The sequence below is a fragment of the Leptonychotes weddellii genome, unplaced genomic scaffold, assembly GCF_054177405.1.
Source record: "Leptonychotes weddellii isolate Sample4059 unplaced genomic scaffold, ASM5417740v2 HiC_scaffold_5936, whole genome shotgun sequence".
In the NCBI taxonomy this organism is placed as follows: Eukaryota; Metazoa; Chordata; class Mammalia; order Carnivora; family Phocidae; genus Leptonychotes; species Leptonychotes weddellii.
Genome location: NW_028027736.1, coordinates 1 through 10,564, shown reverse-complemented (window position 1 = coordinate 10,564; position 10,564 = coordinate 1). Strand labels below are relative to the sequence as shown.

The 10,564-nt window shown below is 40.3% G+C and overlaps 1 pseudogene; it reads left to right on the top strand.

The window, feature by feature from the left end:
• The first annotated feature begins 1,992 nt into the window (after window positions 1-1,992).
• On the top strand, window positions 1,993-6,503 carry LOC102743237 (ubiquinol-cytochrome c reductase complex assembly factor 6 pseudogene; annotated as a pseudogene).
• The last annotated feature ends 4,061 nt before the right edge of the window (window positions 6,504-10,564 follow it).

Here is a 10,564-nt window from a genome sequence, read left to right as displayed (position 1 = left end):
TGGGATCATGACCTGAGCCGAAGGCAGACGCTTAACCATCTGAGCCATCCAGGCACCCCTGTTTTTTGTTTTTGTTGCTTGTGCTTTTGGTGTCATATCAGAAAATCATTGCCAGGTGCCTGGGTGGCACAGTCATTAAGCGTCTGCCTTCGGCTCAGGTCATGATCCCAGGGTCCTGGGATCGAGCCCTGCATTGGGCTCTCTGCTCAGCAGGAAGCCTGCTTCTCCCTCTCCCACTTCCCCTGCTTGTGTTCCCTCTCTCGCTGTCTCTCTCTCTGTCAAATAAATAAATAAATAAAATCTTTAAAAAAAAAAAGAAAGAAAGAAAGAAAATCATTGCCAAGGCCAAATTCAAGGAGATTTTTCCCTATTTTTTCTTCTGAGTTTCATCATTTCAGGTCTTACATTTAAGCCTTAATACATTTTGAGTTAATACTCATGAGTGGTAATAAAATAAAAGTCCAATTCACATTCTTTGGCACAATTATATTTAGATTTCCCAGCACCACTTATTGAAGAGACTATCTTTTCCTTGTTGAATATTGACTTCTTTGTCAAAGATTTGTTGACTATACTACCCTCTCACAATCTGTTTCCTAGGGAACATGATGTGTAACAAAGATAATAAGAATAATAACATCTAGTTTGTGGGGCTAGATATTCGTAACTAAAATTATTGAAAATAATGTAAGTCAGGCAATATTCAAAGTAAAAGTTTCCCAGGGTCTTGTATAAGATAATGGTTAAGCTATTAGTTAACTTTATTGAAACTATATTGGTAGAATTTTCAGGTCAACTTGTAAAAGAATATAAATATAATATACAAATTCCAAACCCACACAGGAATAAGATAGAATAAGAAAATAACATATAAGCAAAAAATAGAACTAAAATATCATAACAAAATTAAACTAAAAAACAGTAACTGAAAGATACATGGAAAACTCCCCCAAAATTTTGAGATTAAAGAACACACTTCTAAATAATCAACTGGTCAAAGAGGAAATCTTAAGGGAAATTAAGAAATATTTAAAATTTGTGGTGTGGGATGCAGCTAAAGCAGTGCATAAAGGAAATTTATAGCATTAAATATTTCTATTAGAAAGGAAGAAAAGTATCAAATCAGTAATCTAAGTTTCCTTTGATACCCTAGCCTTTTAAAAAGAATGTTGGAAATACCCATCCAGTCTTGCATGGCAGTGCTCTGAAAAGTAAAAACCGAGCACTAATATGTAATTTCCTCATTTATGTCAGCCTTCACACTGATGCCCATGGAAAGGGGGCAGAGCCCAAATAAGAGAAGTAGCCTGGAAATTCCTGGCCAGGGTCATCAGAGAACTCAGTCAGGATCTATCAAGATGGAAATAGTAGGGCACCTGGGTGGCTCAGTCGGTTAAGTGTCTGCCTTCAGCTCAGGTCATGATCCCAGGGTCCTGGGATCAAGTCCTGCATCAGGCTCCCTGCTCAGCGGGGAGCCTGCTTCTCCCTCTCCTCCCCTCTCCTGCTCTCTCTCTCGCTATCTTTGTCACTCTCTCTGTCTCTCTCAAATAAATAAACAAAATTTTTTTAAAAGGTGGATAGTAGAAATCAGCACTTTCAGCTGAGAAATAACTCCCAAAAACACAGCCCTAGAGGAACGTAAGATAAAACTCCCACTTTCCAACTCTATTCAAGAAGAAACTAACCCTTGGGGCACCTGGGTGGCTCAGTCATTAAGCGTCTGCCTTCGGCTCAGGTCATGATCCCAGCGTCCTGGGATCGAACCCCACGTCGGGCTCCCTGCTCGGCGGGAAGCCTGCTTCTCCCTCTCGCACTCCCCCTATTTGTATTCCCTCTCTCACTGTGTCTCTCTCTGTCAAATAAATAAATAAAATCTTTAAAAAAAAAAAAAGAAGAAGAAGAAGAAACTGTCCCTTGAGGGTGGATGGAGTGTACAGGTGAATGTTTTTATTACAAAGAACCAAACTGTGCTGAATGTATGTCAGAATCAGAATGATAGAAGAGATACCAGGCCAGTCTGAAAACAAGAGCAACCTCCAGGGTATGTGACAGGCATTGGGAAATCTGTACCAGGATGTCCAAATCGGGTGAGAAGTAGATAGGTAAGAAGGAGACATCAAAACCCAAAAGAGATTTCAAAAGATGAGCAGAATGTAGTAACAGGCTGGTATTCAGGCAGTTGGAAACAGGGCAGACACAGAAAGGTCAGGAATCCTGTGGCATTCACCCTTCAGCAAGGCTGGATTAGGGAGCCTGTGGAAACAGTAACATGATTTCTATTCTTAAAGAAACTCTTACCACTTCTGAGTTGACAACAGGGGGAGCTCTGACAATTCAACCTTTCCTCTACTCAGGTTGAATTTAACTTAGATTTTTACATACCTTTGTTGAGGGAAAATTTACATATAATTAAATGCACGTATTTTAAGTGTACAGTTTGCTAAGGTTTGATAAATATATACACGATTCAGAACATTTCCATCACTACAAAAGTTTTCCCCATATCCCTGAGCAGTCAGTGCCTCCTCCTTGGTACCAGGTAAGCTTTGATCCTATTTCTGTAACTATAAACAAGTTTTGCCTGTTCTAGAAATTCACGCTAATGAAATCATGTTTTGTGCCTGACTTCCTTCACCCAGTATAGTATCTTTTATATTCATCAATGCTACTGTGTGGAAACATGATTCATTCTTTTTTATTACTTAGTAGTTTTCCATTGTATGACTATACCACAATATATTTATTTATTTACTTGCTGGCAGACATTTGAGTTAACTACTCAAGATCTGCTTGTGTCTGTCTGCAATAGCCAGCCTCGCTGGGGGTATAGAAAGTTGCGGTACTGGAGTGCCACCTAGTGTCTTTCTATGGTACTGCAAACTCTGGTGCCTGACCAAGCCATGTTGAATGCCTTTGTTTTCAAAGGCCCCCAACCTGACATCCTACTCCTATCAGTGCTTAGATTAAGGCAAGCCAGAAATCAGTCCCTTAGCAGAGCCCCAAAAAATCAGCACATTGGATGTACAGTCCACTCCTTTGCTTCCCAAGGAAGGAGTCAGGAATTGAGGGTTTCCTCCCCATCAGACCAGCCATGCCATGCCATGCTGAGAAGAGTTCTAGTGAGAGAACGCCAAGAGTTTTCCTGCTGGGGCTTCATTGTGTTTGGCTGGGATGTAAGAACCTCTCTCTATTATCTATTCTCTCTCTCCTGACACCCCCCCCCCTTTTTTTTTACAGAGAATAGCCTTTGCCACTCAAACCAAAAATGTATTTATTTCTTGTTGACCCATGTTTGGGGTCTGCTCGTCTCAAAAGATTGGACATTAACAGTTTATGCCCACTTTCAGGAATACACTGGAATAACACAAACTTTCAAATTTCACAAAACAACAAATGTTGATCCCTACGGACATCCACCATTCTTCCTCAAATATAAGAAATCAGTTAGTCGAAGATACATTTCTTCATAGCCACTAGGAAAGCAGGTTGATGTCATTGTACCCAGACTCAAGGCAGCTCTGTCTCCGGCTAGAATGGAAGCTGCAAGCTAGTCTCATGGAGTCACCAGCAGGAGAGTTGAAGCAGAATATTTTTTTTTATTTTATTTATTTACTTGACACAGAGAACGCACAAGCAGGGGGGAAGGGGCAGAGGGAGAGGGAGAAGCAGGCTCCCCGCTAAGCAGGGAGCCCGACATGGGACGCGATCCCAGGACCCTGGTATCACGACCTGAGCCTAAGGCAGACATTTAACCGACTGAGCCACCCAGGCCCAAAGCAGGATATTTTACATACTCACTGAACCTGGAAGTAGCAGGGTCTCCCATCCCATTGGGTCTGCCATGTTCTAATGAAGTAAAGCACTAGACTTCCCCTGTTTATGTTGTTTCAGATTTGTCATTTTGTTGAGTGGTGGAGAAGGCAGCCATTTAGTAGCTGAAGCAGAAGAGAGAAACGGAACTCCTAACAGGAAGGTGCCCATCCAGGCGTCTCTTACCTGGTTTCTGGATTTCTCACAAAGACAATTGGTTCCTATATTGTTGTTAAATCCTTGTCTCCATGGGGGAAGGAGGGTCTGGGTTTCCTTTTCTGCAGTATTGCTGGTATCTTTTATTGCCTCATTTTTCTTTGCCTAGTGCTCACATTTCCCTGCTTCTTTGAATTTCTACTAATTGTTCTACTGGATGCTGGATATTGTGGATGTTATGTTGTTGAGGGTCTCAATTTTGTTGTCTTTCTTTAAAGAGTTTTGGCTTGGGAAGCATCTGGGTGGCCCAGTTGATTAGGCGTTTTAATCTTGATTTTGGCTCAGGTTATGATCTCAGGGTCATGGGATCATGCCCCATATTGGGTTCCACATTCAGCACAGAGTCTGCCTGAGATCTTCTCCCTCTGCCTTTCCCCCTGCTCATGCTCCTTCTCTCTCTCCATCTCTCTCTCTCTCTCTCTGTCTCTCTCTCTCTCTTCTCCTCTTTCTCTAAGATAAATACATAAAATAAATCTTTTGAAAAGAGTTTTGGCTTGGTATTGGTAGACAGTTAAGATATTTGAGATTCAAAAACAAACAAATAAACACAAAGCAGAAACAGACTCATAAACACAGAGAACAAATTGGTGGCTGCCAGAGGGGTGGGGGAATGGACAAAGTGGATGAAGGGCAGGGAGAGAGGCAGGCTTCCAGTTATGGAATGAATAAGTCACAGGATAAAAGGTACAGCATAGGGAATATAGTCAATGGTATTGTAATGCATTATAGGGTGACAGATGGTAGGTACACTTGTGGTGAGCTTGGCATAATGTATAGACTTGTTGAATCACAATGGGTTTTTTGTTGTTGTTTTTAAGTTTTTATTTATTTAAGTGATCTCTACACCCAGTGTGGGGCTCGAACTCACAACCCTGAGATCAAGAGTCGGATGCTCTGCTGACTGAGCCAGCCAGGCGCCCCTCCAATCGCTATGTTATACACCTGAAACTAATGTAACAGTGTGAGTCAACTATAATACAATTTTTAAAAAGAAAGATACTTAAGGTTCAGTTTAATCTTTACAAACCCAGTTTTTAAACTTTGTTATAGCAGGTCTAGATTAGCTTTTATTCTTGGGCTAGTTCGACCCTATTCCTAAAAGGTGGCCTTTCTGACATATCTAAGGAATGCTCCCAGTTTTCAGTGAGATTCCTCCGCTCTGGCTGATCAGAGCTCAAATGTCTGCTCTCTGGACCAATGTCAGTAGTTACTCAATGTACAGCTCCTAGCAATATTCAGCTCAAGTCTTGTGCAGATCCTTATACAGGTTTCTAGAATTCTTTCTCTGCATACCTCCCTCCTCTTCTACCACACAATTCAATCTTTGCCTCCCCAAACTCTAATTTTTGTCTCTTCAACTCAGCAATATAATCATGTTCTGCCTTCCTAGATCTCAGATCTCAAAAGTGTGTAAAGGCAGAAAGCTAAGGTAATGGTAGGGCTCACTTCAATCGTTTCTCTTCTCTCAGAGATTATAGTTTTGTGCTGTATGTTTTCCAATAGCTGAAAACAGATATTTCATGTTTTGTCCATTACGTAATTGTTTGCATGAGGAGAGCTAGGCCGGTAGCAGTCACTCCTTAATAGGTGGAAGCTGAAAACTCTTACCCTTCTTTTTAACTTTCTAAACTCTTTGCTACCCTCTAAATTCTAGTTCACATTCCCCCTCACTCCATTAACTTCCTTTACTCCTTTCTCTGCAAGTTCAATAAACTCCATAGCTCTTTTGTGGCAGTTATCAAATCCTCATTGTACCATAATTCCCTACAGGAGGAAGGATCCTCTTCTTGACCATCCAGTAATGCCTAACACATTATGGGGTTCAAAATATATATTTGTTGAATAAATGAGATACCCAAAATATATTGTTTTCTTATCAGTGGAAATATATAAAAAGAGGATAAATATCCCTCCTTCTTAGCGAAATGTTGGAATATATATGGTTTAGGGTCCCTCCCAACTCAAAGCTTCAATGAAAAAATGGTTAGAGGCAAATTGTGCCCCCTCTATATAATGAATATTACATGATTTTTTTTTATTTATTTATTTATTTTTTTTTTGAGAGAGAGAGAGAGAGTGTGTGTGTGCAAGCGGGGCGCAGGGGCAGAGGGAGAGAAAGAGAATCCCAAGCAGGCTCCATGCCCACTGCAGAGCCCAACACGGGGCTCGATTTCACAATCCCGAGATTATGCCGTGAGCCATAATCAAGAGTCAGATGCGGCTCGCCCTCTGACACCCGGCGGAACGCAGGTGCATTCTGCGCCCCCCCAACAGTGCCCGCGGGCGTGTCCTGGGCCACCTCCCTGAAAACGTTCGCTGCCAGCCTCCTGACCACGTGCGCCGGGGCCGAAGCTGTGCACGGGTACTACCGGCCGGACCTGACAATACCTGAAATTCCACCAAAGCCTGGAGAACTCAAAAGGGAGCTTTTGGGGCTGAAAAAGAGACAACATGAACCTCAAATTTCTCAACAATAGAAACCTCAAAATGCTTCATTCAGCCAAGAACTCTGTGAATAATATTATAAGTATTAAATATATATTTTTTAAAAAAAGTCAGATGCTTAACCAACTGAGCCACCCAGGTGCCCCTACATGAATATTTTTAAAAAGGGATATATTCAATGATTACAATAAAGTGTTAGGTGAAATATTAGGATTAAAGTTATATATGTGATCATAGTTACAACTATGTAAAAAAAAAAGCATAAAACTAGGAAGGAAAACACATAAAAACTAGAAGGAAATATATTTTTAAATAATGGAGTTATTTTAATGTGTGTGTGTTCTTCTCATGTTTTTAATGCCATGATCCAACTGTCTTGAAAGACAACTGGCCTATCTACTTACCTTCAGGAAGTATGATGCAGGATGATCAGTTATTCCAAAACCAAACTTTATCTTTATTAAATATCCTCCAACATTTTATTGGATTAACTAACAGCCTTACTGAGAATACTAGTTCATGTAATTATCTGCAAACACATTGTGCAACAAGTTTATCCTGCAGGGTTCACCAGGAGGTCTCACTGCTCACAGTGAGGTATTTTAAGAGTGCTTTATTGAGACTTTGTTTGTTAATGACTGAGGCCATTGTTTGATAATACTCATTTTACATTTTTTCCAGGATGAAATTTGGGCAATCAACAGGATCCAAATTAGGTACATTTTATGTATGTCTGTACATCTGTGTACAGACTGTGTGTCTGTTCCACAATACTTCCAGTCAGGAGATAGCAAGCATCTGAAGATAGCTTTTATGGACTAGCTTAATCATATTTCCAGGCCAACCCATCACGGTTTTCTTCTTTTTCTTATATTTACCCATCTCTTCAGTTATCCAAAGGCAACACTATGAAATGTCAGTATTGAATTCTGGCTCTCCCACTTACTAACTTCATGATCCTGCACAGCGTACATGACCTCTCTGGGTTGTGGTTGCCTGATACACATAAACTGTAGATAATGATAATAATTACCTCCCATGATTCTTATGAGGCTTCAGGGAGATAGTTTTGTAAAACTCTGATCAGAGTGCCTAGCACATACAGACTATTCAATGAATAGTCTCTTTCAGTAGAGTTATTTTGCTATCTGGTTTTACCACATCCTCTTCCCTATATCCTTTCCATTCATAATTGATGTTTATATCAGTGAGTTGGGATGAAAGATACAAGAATCTTGTCCTAGGGGTACATGGCTGCCTCAGTTTGTGGAGCCAACTCGGGGTCGTGAGTTCAAGCCCCATGTTGGGTATAGAGATTACATAAATAAACAAACAAACAAACAAACAAACTTAAAAAAAAAAAAGTATCTTGTCCTATGAAGGTGAATTTTTCACCAGGCAGGATTTCTGCATTCCAGAGAGCTGGCTCTGGGTGAAGGGGCTGTCTTATCAGGTAATATGAACTCATCATCAAGGCATGGGTAACTGAAAGTAGTAAATAGATAACTCTACAAACCAATTTTGTTGTTGTTGTTCATTGCTGTATACCAGAGTCTAGAACAGTGCCTGACGGGTCATAAATACTCGGTAATTATTTCTTGAATTAATGTTATGACACATTTTTATACAAAATCTTAATTTGATACCTAGAAAACAGCCCATAGATCCTTTATTTCCACTTTAAATTCACAGATAACACTTCAGAAAAAGAGCTGAAATTAAAATAAATTTTAAGTACACGTTGGATATTTTTATTACAATTATCATAAATTCTAAGTCAATAAACACTAGGTTTATTTTTAGGTAGAAAGGCTCTTATTCTTCTCTTTCTCACCTGACATATCCCTCAGGCTCTTTACACAACCCATGGGCAGACATATTTTATTCTCAACTACTCCCTCAAAGAGAATATACTAATTAATTCCTTGCAGGTCACCTTTTCCTCATCCGAGTTTTTCCACTCTGCCTTTCACCTGTCAGGTAAGACACTTGTCCAGTTTCTTCCAGGAAGGGCCATCCTAGACTGTTACTGGAAAGATCCAGCTCCTGCCATGACCCTGTGCTGTCCTTTTCCTGGCCTCATGTGGAAGGAATTCGGTGCTGTATTTCTGCAACAGGGTTCCTTCTTCACATTTGTCATTCAGCTGCATTTAGTATCTGGCACTCCTACCTTGATGGCACCTGACCTGGTTTTATATTAATCCGTGATGCTAAATTATCAAACTAACAGAACAAATTATCTACAGAATTACATAGCAGTTTCCTCCTGCCTCTTCCCTGCTAAGAGATTAAAGCAGGACCCCAGGTCCTAAATCATGCCACAATAGAAAGACTGCTAATCTAGCCATTAGAAGTCAAATTCTAGATAATCCATCCCAATGCTACAGGAACAAATCACAGCATACTCACATTTCACCTTGGGGTTCATTCTGAGCATCAGATATTCACTAAATAAGTTAATATTTGCTTTGTGAGTTATAAAATATTAGATAAGTGTTCTTAATTGTGGCTATCCTTATGTCTTTCCAGTCTTTTCCTATCTCATAAGAAAGAGGTCATTAGATTTGAGTGAAACACCTGGATGTGGTCCCTGGTGGACCAGAACATTCCCCTGGAACCAAAACCTAGATGCAGCTGCTGCAGGTGGCTCCAAGCCACATCTCCTCCCCAAGGAAGCTCTTCTTCACCCCCCATAAGGGAAGGAGGCTGCCCTGCTCTCAGAAAAGGCAGTAGTGTCTATAGAAGCACATAGAGGATAAGGACAACAGTCTTCTGTGAGCACCCTGGAGTAAGGAGAAGCCAATAACATGGAGCCTCCATAAGAGAAAAGCAGAAAATCCACAGAGCTGGCAGCTGGTAGAAGAATTTAGTCTGGAGGTAAGACAACCAGGAAAGAAGGAGTTGACTCAAAGCCCACAGCAGATCAGGCTCCCTTTCCACTGAATCTGAGTATCTAGGGTTCATCTGGCTCAACACTACTTTCTGCCAATGGAGAGAACCACCTCTGACCCAGCCTAAACAAATTTGGAAGAGAGCTTGTGATATTTTTTAAATGTCTAATGTTTGTTCCAGTAGGTTTCAAAGAAGGGACCCATTATTTGCCAACTTCTGGGGCCTCTAGGAAGAAAGTTCATTTCCTCCCCTCTGACCTTGTCCAATGAGCCTTATTTTATTTTAATACCCAAAAATCATGCTATAAATAACAATAGTCAGCCCCATAAAAATCACCTCTTTGAAACCAGCACAGGTAGGTGCGTATGGGTTTTCCACCACCACCACCACCACTTGGTCCATGTTGTGCCCTCTGATCACCTATGGGCTAACTATAGTCTCTTCATAAGAATCCTTCTGGGTGGGGTGAGGGGAGGTAGGGGGAGGGAGGAAGGAATTGGATGAAGGTGTTCAAAAGGTACAAACTTCCAGCTATAAAAATAAATAAGTCCTGGGGGGGAGGGCAGGAAGAATCCTTCCAATACTTGAAAATAGCTATCATAGTCTCCCATTGTTTTGTCATTTCCAGAGTAAACATGTCCACATTCTTCATATGTTCCTCATACTTCACAGTTTCAAAGTCTTAACTCATAATAGTCAATAAAAATCTCAAATCATGTTCACATAGATGGCTACTTTTCAACTGATAGTTAAAGCCTACAAGCAGATTTTACAGGTGCCCCTGTTACATTTCATCTTGTTTTTAGTCTAGCATTCCAAAGAAAAGATTATTTTGGATTATAATTCTATCACTTATAATATTGGTTTCCTCTCTTTGTTTCATATCATCTGAAGTTTGATGAGAGCCATGCATATTTACTCTTTATCGAGCTCACTACCAAAACAGGTGAAGAAGACAAGAAGACAAAGCCTCCTCCTTTTCACTAGACATGTTTCTCCAGATTTTCAGAGTCATTAATGAATAATTTTGGTCTATAGTAGCCAAACTAAAAGTGTTATCTTTAAGCTCACAGTCATCATCTTTTCTATGAAGCTTTATCAAAATTATGTCCTTTTTCTACTCCTTTCTCCTGATCTACTAAATTATTAATACTACCAATAAGGGCCATTATGTGAGGTTTGACATTATAATTAGCATTAT